The sequence below is a fragment of the Pelobates fuscus genome, chromosome 13 (genome assembly GCF_036172605.1).
Source record: "Pelobates fuscus isolate aPelFus1 chromosome 13, aPelFus1.pri, whole genome shotgun sequence".
Classification (NCBI taxonomy): Eukaryota; Metazoa; Chordata; class Amphibia; order Anura; family Pelobatidae; genus Pelobates; species Pelobates fuscus.
Window position 1 is genome coordinate 76,462,187 of NC_086329.1, and position 18,439 is coordinate 76,480,625.

Consider the following 18,439-nt stretch of genomic DNA (forward strand, 5'->3'; position numbering starts at 1 on the left):
ATTAAAAGTACTGGGCAAGTAAGAGTACTAGCCAATAGCCAAAGTACGTGCCATGAGCCAAAGTACTAGCCAAGGGCCAGAGTACTAGCCAAGAGCAAAATACTACCCATGAGCCAAAGTACTAGCCGTGAGCCGAGGTACTAGCCAAGCTAAGGTACTAGCCAAGAGCAAAACTACTAGCCAAGAGCAAAAGTACTACCCATGAGCCTGAAGTACATGCCGAGAGCCTGAGTGCTAGCCAAGGGCCAGAGTACTAGCCAAGAGCCAAAGTACTAGCAAAAAGCAAAAGTACAAGCCATGAGCCAAAGTACTAGCCAAGGGCCAGAGTACTAGCCAAGAGCAAAGGTACTACCCATGAGCCAAAGTACTAGCCGTGAGCCGAGGTACTAGCCAAGCTATGGTACTAGACAATAACTAAATTAGTAATAATAACTAAATTATTAGTTACTAGTCAAGAACCAAAGTAGTAGCCAAGAGCAAAAGTACAAGCCAAGAGCCGAAGTACTTGCCGAGCTGGAGTACTGGTACAAGCCAAGAGCCGAAGTACTAGCCGAACTGGAGTACTAGCCAAGAGCCAAAGTTCTAGCCAAGAGCAAAAGTACTACTCAGGTTGGAGTACTAGCCAAGAACCAGAATACTAGTCAACAGCCAAAGTGCTAGTCAAGAGCAAAAGTACTAGCCGAGCAAAAGTACTACCAATGAGCCTGAAGTACAAGCCAAGAGCCAGAGTACTAGCCAAAAGCAAAAGTACAAAGACATGCGCCAAAGTACTAGCCAAGGGCCAGAGTACTAGCCAAGAGCCAAACTACTAGCCATGAGCAAAAGTATTAGCCATGAGCCAGAGTACTAGCCATGAGCCGAGGTACTAGCCAAAAGCCAGAATACTAGCCAAGAGCCAAAGTACGCGCCAAGAGCAAAAGTACTAGCCAAGAGTAAAAGTACTAGCCAAGCAAGAGTTCTAGCTAAAAGCTGAAGGACTACTTGAGCTGGAGTAGTAGCCTAAAGCCAGAGTCAACAAGTACTACTCGAGCTGAAGAACTAGTCAAGAGCAAAAGTACTACCCATGAGCCTGAAGTACATGCCAGGAGCCTGAGTGCTAGCCAAGGGCCAGCGTACTAGCCAAGAGCCAAAGGGCTAGCCAAAGGCAAAAGTACAAGCCATGAGCCAAAGTACTAGTCGATCTGGAGTACTACCAAGAGCCAAAGTACTAGCCAAGAACAAAAGTACTAGCCGATCTGGAGTACTACCAAGAGCCAAAGTACTAGCCAAGAACAAAAGTACAAGCCATGAGCCAAAGTACTAGCCCAGCTGGAGTACTAGCCAAGAGCCAAAGTACTAACCAAATAAAGTACTACTCAAATTGGAGTACTAGCCAAGCTAAAGTACTAGTCAAGAACCAAAGTACTAGCCAAGAGCAAAAGTACTACCCATGAGCCTGAAGTACAAGCAAAGAGCCAGAGTACTAGCAAAGGGCCAGACTACTAGCAAAAAGCAAAAGTACAAGCCATGAGCCACAGTACTAGCCAAGGGCCAGAGTACTAGCCAAGAGCAAAAGTACAAGCCAAGAGCAAAAGTACAAGCCAAGAGCAAAAGTACTAGCCCAGCTGGAGTACTAGCCAAGAGCAAAAGTACTAACCAAAGATAGTACTACTCAAATTGGAGTACTAGCCAAGCTAAGGTACTAGTCAAGAACCAGAGTACTAGCCAAGAGCAAAAGTACTAGCCAAGAGCAAAATTACTACCCATGAGCCTGAAGTACTAGCCAAGGGCCAGAGTACTAGCCAAGAGCAAAAGTACAAGCCAAGAGCAAAAGTACTAGATGAGCTGGAGTACTAGCCAAGAGCCAACGTACTAGCCAAGAGCAAAAGTACAACTAAAATTGGAGTACTAGCAAAGAACCAGAGTACTATCCAACAGCCAAAGTTCTAGCCAAGAGCAAAAGTACTAGCCAAGCAAAAGTACTTCCCATGAGCCTGAGTACTACCCATGGACCAGAGTCCTAGCCAACAGCCAAAGTACAAGTCATGAGTCAAAGTACAAGCCATGAGCCAAAGTACTAGCCAAGAGCAAGAGTACTACTCATGAGCCGAAGTACTAGCTGTGAGCCGAGGTACTAGCAAACTTAAGGTACTAGTCAAGAACAAAAGTACAAGCCAAGAGCAAAGGTACATGCCAAGAGCCGAAGTACTAGCCGAGCTGGAGTACTTGCGAAGCGCCACAGTACTAGCCAAGAGCAAAAGTACTACCCATGAGCCTGAAGTACATGCCAAGAGCCTGAGTGCTAGCCAAGGGCCATAGTACTAGCCAAGAACCAAAGTACTATCCAATAGCAAAAGTACAAGCCATGAGCCAAAGTACTAGCCAAGAACAAAAGTACTACCAATGAGTTGAAGTACTAGCCGTGAGCCGAGGTACTAGCCAAGCTAAGGTACTAGTCAATAACTAAACTACTAGCCAAGAGCAAACGTACTAGCCGAGCTGGAGTACTAACCAAGAGCAAACATACTAGCCAAGAGCAAAAGTAGAAGCCAAGAGCCGAAGTACTAGCCAAGCTGGAGTACTAGCAGAGAGCCAACGTAAAAGCCAAGAGCAAAAGTACAAGCCAAGAGCCGAAGTACTAGCCAAGAGCCAAAGTGCTAGCCAAGAGCAAAAGTACTAGCCAAAGAAAGTACTACTCAAATTGGACTACTAGCCAAGCTAAGGTACTAGTCAAGAACCAAAGTACTAGCCAAGAGCAAAAGTACAAGCCAAGAGCCAAGTACTAGCCGAGCTGGAGTACTGGTACAAGCCAAGAGCCGAAGAACTAGCCGAACTGGAGTACTAGCCAAGAGCCAAAGTACTAGCCAAGAGCAAAAGTACTACTCAGGTTGGAGTACTAGCCAAGAACCAGAGTACTAGCCAACAGCCAAAGTGCTAGTCAAGAGCAAAAGTACTAGCCGAGCAAAAGTACTACCAATGAGCCTGAAGTACAAGCCAAGAGCCAGAGTGCTAGCCAAAAGCAAAAGTACAAGCCATGAGCCAAAGTACTAGCCAAGGGCCAGAGTACTAGCCAAGAGCCAAACTACTAGCCATGAGCAAAAGTTCTAGCCAATCAAAGTACTATTCAAGCAAAAGTACTAGCCATGAGCCAGAGTACTAGCCAAGAACCAGAGTACTAGCCAAGAGCTAAAGTACTTGCCAAAAGCAAAAGTACTAGGCAAGCAAAGTACTATCCAAGCAAAAGTACTAGCCATGAGCCAAAGTACTAGCCAAAAGCCAGAATACTAGCCAAGAGCCAAAGTACACGCCAAGAGCAAAAGTATTAGCCATGAGCAGGAGTACTAGCCATGAGCAGGAGTACTAGCCATGAGCTGAGGTACTAGCCAAGCTAAGGTACTAGCCAAGAACCAAAGTACTAACCAAGAGTAAAAGTACTAGCCAAGCAAGAGTTCTAGCTAAAAGCTGAAGGACTACTCGAGCTGGAGTAGTAGCCTAAAGCCAGAGTCAACAAGTACTACTCGAGCTGAATAACTAGTCAAGAGCAAAAGTACTACCCATGAGCCTGAAGTACATGCCAAGAGCCTGAGTGCTAGCCAAGGGCCAGCGTACTAGCCAAGAGCCAAAGTACTAGCCAAAAGCAAAAGTACAAGCCATCAGCCAAAGTACTAGCCGATCTGGAGTACTACCAAGAGCCAAAGTGCTAGCTAAGAGCAAAAGTACTAACCAAAGATAGTACTACTCAAATTGGAGTACTAGCCAAGCTAAGGTACTAGTCAAGAACCAGAGTACTAGCCAAGAGCAAAAGTACTAGCCAAGAGCAAAATTACTACCCATGAGCCTGAAGTACTAGCCAAGGGCCAGAGTACTAGCCAAGAGCAAAAGTACAAGCCAAGAGCAAAAGTACTACCCATGAGCCTGAAGTACAAGCCAAGAGCCAGAGCACTAGCAAAGGGCTAGAGTTCAAGCCAAGAGCCAAAGTACTAGCCGAGCTGCAGGACTAGCCAAGAGCCAAAGTACTAGCCAAGAGCCAAAGTACTAGCCAAGAACAAAAGTACTAGCCAAGAGCCGAAGTACTAATCGAGCTGGAGTACTAGCAGAGAGCCAACGTAAAAGCTAAGAGCAAAAGTACAAGCCAAGAGCCGAAGTACTAGCCGAGCTGGAGTACTAGACGAGATCAAAAGTACTAACCAAAGAAAGTACTACTCAAATTGGAGTACTAGCCAAGCTAAGGTACTAGTCAAGAACCAGAGTACTAGCCAAGAGCAAAAGTACTAGCCAAGAGCCAAAGTACAAGCCAAGAGCAAAAGTTCAAGCCAAGAGCCAAAGTACTAGCTGAGCTGGAGTACTAGCCGAGAGCAAAAGTACTAGCCAAGTGCAAAAGTTCAAGCCAAGAGCCAAAGTACTAGATGAGCTGGAGTACTAGCCAAGAGCAAAAGTACTAGCCAAGAGCAAAAGTACTACCCATGAGCCTGAAGTACTAGCCAAGGGCCAGAGTACTAGCCAAGAGCAAAAGTACAAGCCAAGAGCAAAAGTACTACCCATGAGCCTGAAGTACGAGCCAAGAGCAAGAGCACTAGCAAAGGGCTAGAGTTCAAGCCAAGAGCCAAAGTACTAGCCGAGCTGCAGGACTAGCCAAGAGCCAAAGTACTAGCCAAGAACAAAAGTACTAGCCAAGAGCCGAAGTACTAATCGAGCTGGAGTACTAGCAGAGAGCCAACGTAAAAGCTAAGAGCAAAAGTACAAGCCAAGAGCCGAAGTACTAGCCGAGCTGGAGTACTAGCCGAGATCAAAAGTACTAACCAAAGAAAGTACTACTCAAATTGGAGTACTAGCCAAGCTAAGGTACTAGTCAAGAACCAGAGTACTAGCCAAGAGCAAAAGTACTAGCCAAGTGCAAAAGTTCAAGCCAAGAGCCAAAGTACTAGCTGAGCTGGAGTACTAGCCGAGAGCAAAAGTACTAGCCAAGTGCAAAAGTTCAAGCCAAGAGCCAAAGTACTAGCTGAGCTGGAGTACTAGCCAAGAGCAAAAGTACTACTCAAATTGGAGTACTAGCAAAGAACCAGAGTACTATCCAACAGCCAAAGTGCTAGCCAAGAGCAAAAGTACTAGCCAAGCAAAAGTACTACCCATGAGCCTAAAGTACAAGCCAATCGCCTGAGTACTAGCCATGGACCAGAGTCCTAGCCAACAGCCAAAGTACAAGCCATGAGTCAAAGTACAAGCCATGAGCCAAAGTACTAGCCAAGAGCAAGAGTACTACTCATGAGCCGAAGTAATAGCTGTGAGCTGAGGTACTTGCAAACTTAAGGTACTAGTCAAGAACCAAAGTACGAGCCAAGAGCAAAAGTACATGCCAAGAGCCGAAGTACTAGCCGAGCTGGAGTACTTGCGAAGCGCCACAGTACTAGCCAAGAGCAAAAGTACTACCCATGAGCCTGAAGTACATGCCAAGAGCCTGAGTGCTAGCCAAGGGCCATAGTACTAGCCAAGAACCAAAGTACTAGCCAAAAGCAAAAGTACAAGCCATGAGCCAAAGTACTAGCCAAGGGCCAGAGTACTAGCCAAGAACAAAAGTACTACCAATGAGTCGAAGTACTAGCCGTGAGCCGAGGTACTAGCCAAGCTAAGGTACTAGTCAATAACTAAACTACTAGCCAAGAGCAAACGTACTAGCCGAGCTGGAGTACTAACCAAGAGCCAACGTACTGGTTAAGAGCAAAAGTACAAGCCAAGAACCGAAGTACTAGCCGAGCTGGAGTACTAGCCAAGAGACAAAGTGCTAGCCGAGATCAAAAGTACTAACCAAAGAAATTACTACTCAAATTGGAGTACTAGTCAAGCTAAGGTACTATTCAAGAACCAAAGTACTAGCCAAGAGCAAAAGTTCAAGCCAAGAGCCAAAGTACTAGCCGAGCTGGAGTACTAGCCAAGAGCAAAAGTACTAGCCAAGTGCAAAAGTACAAGCCAAGAGCCAAAGTACTACATGAGCTGAAGAACAAGCTAAGAGCCAGAGTAATAGCAAAGAGCCAGACTACTAGCCAAAAGCAAAAGTACAAGCCATGAGCCAAAGTACTAGCCAAGGGCCAGAGTACTAGCCAAGAGCAAAAGTACTACCCATGAGCCGAAGTACTAGCCGTGAGACGAGATACTAGCCAAACTAAGTTACTAGTCAAGGACCAAAGTACGAGCCAAGAGCAAAAGTACAAGCCAAGAGCAAAAGTACTACCCATGAGCCTGAAGTACAAGCCAAGAGCCAGAGTACTAGCAAAGGGCTAGAGTTCAAGCCAAGAGCCAAAGTACTAGCCGAGCTGGACTACTAGCCAAGAGCCAACGTAAAAGCCAAGAGCAAAAGTACAAGCCAAGAGCTGAATTACTAGCCGAGCTGGAGTACTAGCCAAGAGCAAGAGTACTACCCATGAGCCGAAGTACTAGCCGTGAGCCAAGGTACTAGCCAAGCTAAGGTACTAGTCAAGAACCAAAGTACGAGCCAAGAGCAAACGTACATGCCAAGAGCCGAAGTACTAGCCGAGCTGGAGTACTTGCGAAGCGTCAAAGTACTGGCCAAGAGCAAAAGTACTACCCATGAGCCTGAAGTACATGCCAAGAGCCTGAGTGCTAGCCAAGGGCCATAGTACTAGCCAAGAACCAAAGTACTAGCCAAAAGCAAAAGTACAAGCCATGAGAAAAAGTACTAGCCAAGGGCCAGAGTACTAGCCAAGAACAAAAGTACTACCAATGAGCCGAAGTACTAGTCAATAACTAAACTACTAGCAAAGAGCAAAAGTACTAGCCGAGCTGGAGTACTAATCAAGAGCCAACGTACTAGCCAAGAGCAAAAGTACAAGCCAAGAAACAAAGTAGGCCGAGCTGGAGTACTAGCCAAGAGCCAAAGTGCTAGCCGAGATCAAAAGTACTAACCAAAGAAAGTACTACTCAAATTGAAGTGCTAGCCAAGCTAAGGTGCTAGTCAAGAACCAAAGTACTAGCCAAGAGCAAAAGTTCAAGCCAAGAGCCAAAGTATTAGCCGAGCTGGAGTACTAGCCAAGAGCAAAAGTACTAGCCAAGTGCAAAAGTACAAGCCAAGAGCCAAAGTACTAGTTGAGCTGGAGTACTAGCCAAGCACCAAAGTACTAACCAAGAGCAAAAGTACTACTCAAATTGGAGTACTAGCCAAGAACCAGAGCACTATCCAACAGCCAAAGTGCTAGCCATGAGCAAAAGTACTAGCCAAGCAAAAGTGCTACCCATGAGCCTGAAGTACAAGCCAAGCCCCTGAGTACTAGCCATGGGCCAGAGTCCTAGCCAATAGCCAAAGTACAAGCCATGAGCCAAAGTACAAGCCATGAGCCAAAGTACAAGCCATGAGCCAAAGTACTAGCCAAGAGCAAGAGTACTACCCATGAGCTGAAGTACTAGCCGTGAGCCGAGGTACTAGCCAAGCTAAGGTACTAGTCAAGAACCAAAGTACGAGCCAAGAGCAAACGTACATGCCAAGAGCCGAAGTACTAGCCGAGCTGGAGTACTTGCAAAGCGTCAAAGTACTGGCCAAGAGCAAAAGTACTACCCATGAGCCTGAAGTACATGCCAAGAGCCTGAGTGCTAGCCAAGGGCCATAGTACTAGCCAAGAACCAAAGTACTAGCCAAAAGTAAAAGTACAAGCCATGAGCCAAAGTACTAGCCAAGGGCCAGAGTACTAGCCAAGAACAAAAGTACTACCAATGAGTCGAAGTACTAGCCGTGAGCCGAGGTACTAGCCAAGCTAAGGTACTAGTCAATAACTAAACTACTAGCCAAGAGCAAACGTACTAGCCGAGCTGGAGTACTAACCAAGAGCCAACGTACTGGTTAAGAGCAAAAGTACAAGCCAAGAACCGAAGTACTAGCCGAGCTGGAGTACTAGCCAAGAGACAAAGTGCTAGCCGAGATCAAAAGTACTAACCAAAGAAATTACTACTCAAATTGGAGTACTAGTCAAGCTAAGGTACTATTCAAGAACCAAAGTACTAGCCAAGAGCAAAAGTTCAAGCCAAGAGCCAAAGTACTAGCCGAGCTGGAGTACTAGCCAAGAGCAAAAGTACTAGCCAAGTGCAAAAGTACAAGCCAAGAGCCAAAGTACTACATGAGCTGAAGAACAAGCTAAGAGCCAGAGTAATAGCAAAGAGCCAGACTACTAGCCAAAAGCAAAAGTACAAGCCATGAGCCAAAGTACTAGCCAAGGGCCAGAGTACTAGCCAAGAGCAAAAGTACTACCCATGAGCCGAAGTACTAGCCGTGAGACGAGATACTAGCCAAACTAAGTTACTAGTCAAGGACCAAAGTACGAGCCAAGAGCAAAAGTACAAGCCAAGAGCAAAAGTACTACCCATGAGCCTGAAGTACAAGCCAAGAGCCAGAGTACTAGCAAAGGGCTAGAGTTCAAGCCAAGAGCCAAAGTACTAGCCGAGCTGGACTACTAGCCAAGAGCCAACGTAAAAGCCAAGAGCAAAAGTACAAGCCAAGAGCTGAATTACTAGCCGAGCTGGAGTACTAGCCAAGAGCAAGAGTACTACCCATGAGCCGAAGTACTAGCCGTGAGCCAAGGTACTAGCCAAGCTAAGGTACTAGTCAAGAACCAAAGTACGAGCCAAGAGCAAACGTACATGCCAAGAGCCGAAGTACTAGCCGAGCTGGAGTACTTGCGAAGCGTCAAAGTACTGGCCAAGAGCAAAAGTACTACCCATGAGCCTGAAGTACATGCCAAGAGCCTGAGTGCTAGCCAAGGGCCATAGTACTAGCCAAGAACCAAAGTACTAGCCAAAAGCAAAAGTACAAGCCATGAGAAAAAGTACTAGCCAAGGGCCAGAGTACTAGCCAAGAACAAAAGTACTACCAATGAGCCGAAGTACTAGTCAATAACTAAACTACTAGCAAAGAGCAAAAGTACTAGCCGAGCTGGAGTACTAATCAAGAGCCAACGTACTAGCCAAGAGCAAAAGTACAAGCCAAGAAACAAAGTAGGCCGAGCTGGAGTACTAGCCAAGAGCCAAAGTGCTAGCCGAGATCAAAAGTACTAACCAAAGAAAGTACTACTCAAATTGAAGTGCTAGCCAAGCTAAGGTGCTAGTCAAGAACCAAAGTACTAGCCAAGAGCAAAAGTTCAAGCCAAGAGCCAAAGTATTAGCCGAGCTGGAGTACTAGCCAAGAGCAAAAGTACTAGCCAAGTGCAAAAGTACAAGCCAAGAGCCAAAGTACTAGTTGAGCTGGAGTACTAGCCAAGCACCAAAGTACTAACCAAGAGCAAAAGTACTACTCAAATTGGAGTACTAGCCAAGAACCAGAGCACTATCCAACAGCCAAAGTGCTAGCCATGAGCAAAAGTACTAGCCAAGCAAAAGTGCTACCCATGAGCCTGAAGTACAAGCCAAGCCCCTGAGTACTAGCCATGGGCCAGAGTCCTAGCCAATAGCCAAAGTACAAGCCATGAGCCAAAGTACAAGCCATGAGCCAAAGTACTACCCATGAGCTGAAGTACTAGCCGTGAGCCGAGGTACTAGCCAAGCTAAGGTACTAGTCAAGAACCAAAGTACAAGCCAAGAGCAAACGTACATGCCAAGAGCCGAAGTACTAGCCGAGCTGGAGTACTTGCAAAGCGTCAAAGTACTGGCCAAGAGCAAAAGTACTACCCATGAGCCTGAAGTACATGCCAAGAGCCTGAGTGCTAGCCAAGGGCCATAGTACTAGCCAAGAACCAAAGTACTAGCCAAAAGTAAAAGTACAAGCCATGAGCCAAAGTACTAGCCAAGGGCCAGAGTACTAGCCAAGAACAAAAGTACTACCAATGAGCCGAAGTACTAGTCAATAACTAAACTACTAGCAAAGAGCAAAAGTACTAGCCAAGCTGGAGTACTAATCAAGAGCCAACGTACTAGCCAAGAGCAAAAGTACAAGCCAAGAAACAAAGTACTAGCCGAGCTGGAGTACTAGCCAAGAGCCAAAGTGCTAGCCGAGATCAAAAGTACTAACCAAAGAAAGTACTACTCAAATTGGAGTGCTAGCCAAGCTAAGGTGCTAGTCAAGAACCAAAGTACTAGCCAACAGCAAAAGTGCAAGCCAAGAGCAAAAGTTCAAGCCAGGAGCCAAAGTATTAGCCGAGCTGGAGTACTAGCCAAGAGCAAAAGTACTAGCCAAGTGCAAAAGTACAAGCCAAGAGCCAAAGTACTAGATGAGCTGGAGTACTAGCCAAGCACCAAAGTACTAGCCAAGAGCAAAAGTACTACTCAAATTGGAGTACTAGCCAAGAACCAGAGCACTATCCAACAGCCAAAGTGCTAGCCAAGAGCAAAAGTACTAGCCAAGCAAAAGTGCTACCCATGAGCCTGAAGTACAAGCCAAGCCCCTGAGTACTAGCCATGGGCCAGAGTCCTAGCCAACAGCCAAAGTACAAGCCATGAGCCAAAGTACAAGCCATGAGCCAAAGTACTAGCCAAGAGCAAGAGTACTACCCATGAGCCGAAGTACTAGCCGTGAGCCGAGGTACTAGCCAAGCTAAGGTACTAGTCAAGCACCAAAGTATGAGCCAAGAGCAAAAGTACATGCCAAGAACTGAAGTACTAGCCGAGTTGGAGTACTAGCCAAGAGCCAAAGTGCTAGCCGAGATCAAAAGTACTAACCAAAGAAAGTACTACTCAAATTGGAGTACTAGCCAAGCTAAGGTACTAGTCAAGAACCAAAGTACTAGCCAAGAGCAAAAGTACAAGCCAAGAGCAAAAGTACAAGCCAAGAGCCAAAGTACTTGCCAAGCTGGAGTACTAGCCAAGAGCAAAAGTAATAGCCAAGTGCAAAAGTACAAGCCAAGAGCCAAAGTACTAGCCGAGCTGGAGTACTAGCCAAGAGCAAAAGTACTAGCCAAGTGCAAAAGTACAAGCCAAGAGCTGAAGTACTACATGAGCTGAAGAACAAGCCAAGAGCCAGAGTAATAGCAAAGAGCCAGACTACTAGCCAAAAGCAAAAGTACAAGCCATGAGCCAAAGTACTAGCCAAGGGCCAGAGTACTAGCCAAAGTACTAGCCAAGGGCCAGAGTACTAGCCAAGTACTACCCATGAGCCGAAGTACTAGCCGTGAGACGAGGTACTAGCCAAACTAAGTTACTAGTCAAGGACCAAAGTACGAGCCAAGAGCAAAAGTACAAGCCAAGAGCAAAAGTACTACCCATGAGCCTGAAGTACAAGCCAAGAGCCAGAGTACTAGCAAAGGGCTGGAGTTCAAGCCAAGAGCCAAAGTACTAGCCGAGCTGGTGTGCTAGCCAAGAGCCAACGTAAAAGCCAAGAGCAAAAGTACAAGCCAAGAGCTGAATTACTAGCCGAGCTGGAGTACTAGCCAAGAGCAAGAGTACTACCCATGAGCCGAAGTACTAGCCGTGAGCCAAGGTACTAGCCAAGCTAAGGTACTAGTCAAGAACCAAAGTACGAGCCATGAGCAAACGTACATGCCAAGAGCCGAAGTACTAGCCGAGCTGGAGTACTTGCGAAGCGTCAAAGTACTGGCCAAGAGCAAAAGTACTACCCATGAGCCTGAAGTACATGCCAAGAGCCTGAGTGCTAGCCAAGGGCCATAGTACTAGCCAAGAACCAAAGTACTAGCCAAAAGCAAAAGTACAAGCCATGAGCCAAAGTACTAGCCAAGGGCCAGAGTACTAGCCAAGAACAAAAGTACTACCAATGAGCCGAAGTACTAGTCAATAACTAAACTACTAGCAAAGAGCAAAAGTACTAGCCGAGCTGGAGTACTAATCAAGAGCCAACATACTAGCCAAGAGCAAAAGTACAAGCCAAGAAACAAAGTAGGCCGAGCTGGAGTACTAGCCAAGAGCCAAAGTGCTAGCCGAGATCAAAAGTACTAACCAAAGAAAGTACTACTTAAATTGGAGTGCTAGCCAAGCTAAGGTGCTAGTCAAGAACCAAAGTACTAGCCAAGAGCAAAAGTTCAAGCCAAGAGCCAAAGTATTAGCCGAGCTGGAGTACTAGCCAAGAGCAAAAGTACTAGCCAAGTGCAAAAGTACAAGCCAAGAGCCAAAGTACTAGTTGAGCTGGAGTACTAGCCAAGCACCAAAGTACTAGCCAAGAGCAAAAGTACTACTCAAATTGGAGTACTAGCCAAGAACCAGAGCACTATCCAACAGCAAAAGTACTAGCCAAGCAAAAGTGCTATCCATGAGCCTGAAGTACAAGCCAAGCCCCTGAGTACTAGCCATGGGCCAGAGTCCTAGCCAACAGCCAAAGTACAAGCCATGAGCCAAAGTACAAGCCATGAGCCAAAGTACTAGCCAAGAGCAAGAGTACTACCCATGAGCTGAAGTACTAGCCGTGAGCCGAGGTACTAGCCAAGCTAAGGTACTAGTCAAGCACCAAAGTATGAGCCAAGAGCAAAAGTACATGCCAAGAACTGAAGTACTAGCCGAGTTGGAGTACTAGCCAAGAGCCAAAGTGCTAGCCGAGATCAAAAGTACTAACCAAAGAAAGTACTACTCAAATTGGAGTACTAGCCAAGCTAAGGTACTAGTCAAGAACCAAAGTACTAGCCAAGAGCAAAAGTACAAGCCAAGAGCAAAAGTACAAGCCAAGAGCCAAAGTACTTGCCAAGCTGGAGTACTAGCCAAGAGCAAAAGTAATAGCCAAGTGCAAAAGTACAAGCCAAGAGCCAAAGTACTAGATGAGCTGGAGTACTAGCCAAGAGCCAAACTACTAGCCAAGAGCAAAAGTACTACTCAAATTGGAGTACAAGCCAAGAACCAGAGTACTAGCCAACAGCCAAAGTCCTAGCCAAGCAAAAGTACTACCCATGAGCCTGAGTACTAGCCATGGGCCAGAGTCCTAGCCAACAGCCAAAGTACAAGCCATGAGCCAAAGTACAAGCCATGAGCCAAAGTACTAGCCAAGAGCAAGAGTACTACCCATGAGCCGAGGTACTAGCCAAGCTAAGGTACTAGTCAAGAACCAAAGTACTAGCCAAGAGCAAAAGTACAAGCCAAGAGCCGAAGTACTAGCCGACCTGGAGTACGAGCCAAGACAAAGAATTAGTCAAGTGCAAAAATAGAAGCCAAGAGCCGAAGTACTAGATGAGCTGGAGTACTAGCCAAGAGCCAAAGGACTACTCAAATTGGAGTACTAGCTAAGAACCAGAGTACTAGCCAACAGCCAAAGTGCTAGCCAAGAGCAAAAGTACTAGCCAAGCAAAAGTACTACCCATGAGCCTGAAGTACTAGCAGAGCTGGAGTACTAGCCAAGAGCCAACGTAAAAGCCAAGAGCAAAAGTTCAAGCCAAGAGCAAAAGTACTAGCCGAGCTGGAGTACTAGCCAAGACCAATAGTACTAGCCAAGTGCAAAAGTACTACTCAAATTGTGTACTAGCCAAGCTAAGGTATTAGTCAAGAACCAAAGTACTAGCCAAGTGCAAAAGTACAAGCCAAGAACCGAAGTACTAGATGAGCTGGAGTACTAGCCAAGAGCAAAAGTACTAGCCAAGAGCAAACGTACTACTCAAATTGGAGTACTAGCCAAGAACCAGAGTACTAGCCAACAGTCAAAGTGCTAGCCAAGAGCAAAAGTACTAGCCAAGAACCAAATACTAGATGAACTGGAGTACTAGCCAAGAGTCAAAGTGCTAGCCAAGAGCAAAAGTACTACTCAGATTGGAGTACTAGCCAAGAACCAGAGTACTAGCCAACAGCCAAAGTGCTAGCCAAGAGCAAAATTACTAGCCAAGCAAAAGTACTACCCATTAGCCTGAAGTACAAGCCAAGAGCCAAAGTACTAGCCAAGGGCCAGAGTACTGGCCAAGAACAAAAGTACTACCAAAGAGCCGAAGTACTAGCCGTGAGCCGAGGTACTAGCCAAGAGCTAAACTACTAGCCAAGAGCAAAAGTACAAGCCAAGAGCAAAAGTACTAGCCGAGCTGGAGTACTAACCAAGAGCCAACGTACTAGCCAAGAGCAAAAGTACAAGCCAAGAACCAAGGTACTAGCCGAGTTGGAGTACTAGCTAAGAGCCAAAGTACTAGCCAAGAGCAAAATTACTACCCGAAGAAAATACTACTCAAATTGGAGAAAAAGCCAAGCTAAGGTATTCGTCAAGAACCAAAGTACTAACCAAGAGCAAAAGTACAAGCCAAGAGCCGAAGTACTAGCCGAGCTGGAGTACTAGCCAAGAGCCAAAGTACTAGCCAAGAATAAAAGTACAAGCCAAGTGCCGAAGTACTAGCCGAGCTGGAGTACTAGCCAAGAGCCAAAGTACTAGCCAAGAATTAAAGTACAAGCCATGAGCCAAAGTACTAGCCAAGGGCCAGAGTACTAGCCAAGAAGAAAAGTACTACCCATGAGCCAAAGTACTAGCCGTGAGCCGAGGTACTAGCCAAGCTAAAGTACTAGTCAAGAACTAAACTATTAGCCAAGAGCAAAAGTACTAGCCGAGCTGGAGTACTAACCAAGAGCCAACGTTCTAGCCAAGAGCAAAAGTACAAGCCAAGAGTCGAAGTACTAGCCAAGCTGGAGTACTAGCCAAGCGCCGGAGTACTAGCTAAGCATGAGCAGTAGCCAAGAGCTGAAGTACTAGCCGAGCTGGAGTACTAGCCAAGAAGCGAAATACTAGCCGAGCTGAAGTACTAGCCAAGAGCATGAGTACTAGGTGAGCAGGAGTACTAGCTAAGAGCTGAATGACTGCCTAAGAGCTGGAGTAATAGTCAAGAGCTAAAATACTAGCCGAGCTGGAGTACCAACCGAGCTTGAGTACGTGCTAAGAGGAGGAGTAGCTCCCAAGAGGTGGAGTACCATCCAAGAGCTGGAATACTAGCCTAGCAGGAGTACTATCCAATAGAAAAAGTACTAGCCAAGAGCTGAAGTACCAGCCGAGCTGGAGTACTATTCAGGAGATGGAGTACTAGCCGAGCTGGAGTATTAGCCAAGAGCTGAAGTACCAGCCTAAAGCTGAAGTACCAGCCGAGCTGGAGAACTACCAAAGAACTAGCCAAGAGCCGGGTACTTTCACGATTCTGGGAACCAAACACGCTAACAGGTCACAGAGAGGAAGGGTGCTATACCGGTCCTTAGAGTGGCTGGGCTAAGCACACAAGAATGGTCAGGAGACAAGCCAAGTAAAGGGAGCCAGAAAACAGGAGAACGAGAAACAAGCCAAGGTCAAAGGAGAGGAGAAGATAGGATAATCGGAATAACGAGCAAAACAATCGGTAACCAGAGAACAACACGAGAAGACTGCACTACAGGTATCACAAGACCACAATAGGGCACTGAGAGACAGGAAAGGTAAGTATAAATACGCTAGGTTTAATTCTGATTGGATAACTGCCAATCAGAATTAACAATCACACGTGGGAGATATCTACGCCTCCCAATGTGATTGTGGTACTGTTGCTTTAACGCCGGGTCACTCACGTGACCCCGGCGTTTGCATAAATTAACGACCTTCCAGCGTGCAGCGTTATACATGCTGCCGCTGGGAGGCGTGGAGGATGCGAGCGGCGAGCGGCGGAGAGGAGACGTGCAGCCTCCCCTTATAGCCTCCCCTCATAGCCGCCCGTGGACCCCTGACATAACCCCCCCCGAGGACCGCCCAGCGGGCGGGAAGCCGAAGGCTTCAAAGGAAACCGCGCATGAAACCCAGGACCGCTGCTCAGGGCCGTAACCGTTCCAATCAACCAGATACTGCAAGCGACCCCGAGAAAAACGAGAATCAAGCAGAGCAGCCACTTCGTACACTTCACTAGAGACAGCGCGGAGGGAATCCAGACGACTGAGAGGAGCAGAGAATCGATTACAGAGCAGGGGCTTCAAAAGGGAGGTGTGAAAAGTGTTAGGTATACGCATGGAAGGAGGCAAGGCCAGGGAGTAGGACACAGGATTGACCCTACGCAACACCTTGTAGGGGCCAAGGAACCTGGGCGCGAATTTCATCGAGGGGACCCTGAGGCGGAGATTCTTAGAGGACAAGAAAACCCTATCACCCGGGACATAAGAAGGAGCAGCACTTCTACGACGATCAGCAAATCTCTTCTGAGTAACAGCCACACGAGAAAGAGTAGCATGGACCTGATCCCACATCTTCCGTAAGGAGGCGAGGTGCTCGTCCAAAGCGGGTATTCCCTTGTCGGAGAATACGCCGGTAAGGACAGAGGGTTGGAACCCATAAGCGACCAAAAAAGGACTTAAGCCAGTGGACGAATGAGTCACAGTGTTCCTGGCGAATTCAGCCCAGGGAAGGAGGTGAGACCAGTTGTCCTGGTGTGCGTTCGTGAAGCAGCGTAGATATAACTCCACAGATTGATTCGCCCGTTCGGCAGCTCCATTAGATTGTGGATGATAGGAGGAAGTAAATGACAAGGAAATCCCCATCTCAGCACAAAAGCCCCTCCAAAACCGAGAGACAAATTGAGGACCCCTGTCGGATACGATATCCTGTGGTATACCATGCAAGCGGAAAACCTCTTTGGCAAATACCTGAGCCAACTGAACCGCAGAAGGTAGTTTTTTAAGTGGAATAAAGTGTGCCATCTTAGAGAACCTATCAGTCACAGTCAAAATCGCTGTCATTCCATCGGATGAAGGAAGATCCACAATAAAGTCCATGGATAAGTGGGTCCATGGTTTCCTGGGTACGGATAGAGGCATTAGGAGTCCCGGGGGTTTAACAGTAGGGGACTTACACTGTGCACACACACGACAAGCCTGCACATAATCCACTACGTCTTGCTTAAGTGAAGGCCACCAAAACTGTTGAAGGAGACCCTTGTATGTTTTGGTAACCCCTGGGTGACCAGCCGTTTTGGCGGTGTGAAATAGAGCTAACAATTTTTTTCTATCTTTTTCTTTCACGTATAACCTAATAAAAGGTGTCTCAGAGGGTGCTTGGGTTTGGTATGCCTTGATACCATCAAGGAAAAGGGACGAAATAACCAAACGGGTAGCGGCTATTATCTTAGACGTGGGTACAATGGGTTCAGGAGCGGGGGCAACAGACTCCAAAGGTTCGTATTGTCGGGAGATAGCATCAGCCTTGACATTACGGTACCCAGGCCTATACGTGATAATGAACTGAAAGCGTGAAAGAAATAAGGACCATCTGGCTTGACGAGAGATGGACCTTTTAGCATCAGCTATATAGGAGAGATTCTTATGATCAGTTATAACCAGGATTTTGTGTCTGGCTCCCTCTAATAAGTACCTCCTCTCTTTAAAAGCCATCACAATAGCTAATAGTTCCCTGTTGCCGACGTCGTAATTCTTTTCTGAATCAGATAGTTTTTTAGAAAAGTAACAACAAGGATGGAGGGGTTCGTTATAGGATAGGTTGTGATAATACAGCTCCTACACCTGATTCTGAAGCGTCTACTTCCATTACAAAGGGAAGGGAAGGATCGGGATGGTGTAGGACAGGGGCAGTGGAAAATGCCGTTTTGAGAGTCTCAAAGGCTTTAATGGCTTCAGGAGTCCAAACCCTGGGGTGCAAACCCTTTTTAGTCAGTTTAGTGATAGGAGAAATGACTGATGAAAAGTTTTTAATAAACCTGTATAATAATTGGCAAAGCCTATATTGCCTTAAGGCCTTGAGGAAGAGGCCAAGACAACATGGCTTCTAATTTTGAAGGATCCATGCTGAACCCCTGTTCAGAAATGATGTACCCTAGGAATTGTACTGATTTTTGATCAAATAAACATTTCTCCAATTTACAATAAAGACAGTTTTGTAGCAATCTCTTAAGTACCTTCCTCACATGGGCATGATGAGACTCCAAATCAGGAGAAAATACAAGTATATCATCGAGATAGACCACGGCACAGACGTGTAGTAAATCTCTAAGGACATCATTTATGAGGTCCTGAAAGACAGCAGGAGCATTACACAGTCCAAAAGGCATAACTAGATACTCGTAATGCCCACTGCGTGTATTGAACGCTGTCTTCCATTCATCATTTTTTTTTATACGAACCAAGTTATAAGACCCCCTGAGGTCTAGTTTGGTAAAATATCTAGAACCTTTGACACGGTCAAACAACTCAGTAATGAGAGGGATAGGATACGCATTTTTAACTGTTATATTATTCAGGCCCCTATAGTCTATACATGGCCTTAAATCGCCCTCTTTCTTGGCAACAAAAAAGAAACCAGCACCTGCCGGAGAGGAGGACCTTCTGATAAAACCTTTACGTAAGGATTCCTGTATGTACTCCTCCATGACCTGGTTTTCTTTCTCAGAAAGCGGGTAGACCTTGCCCCTAGGAGGCATCGTTCCAGGTAACAGGTTTATGGTACAATCATAATCCCGGTGTGGGGGTAGTTTATCAGCTTCCCTTTTTTCAAAGACCAATGCGAGGTCTGCATACACAGGAGGGACACAAACAGAAAGTGGTTTAGCTGTAGGCACATTAAGTAAACAAACGGGACGTAAATGGGCCATACAGTCTTGTTGGCAGG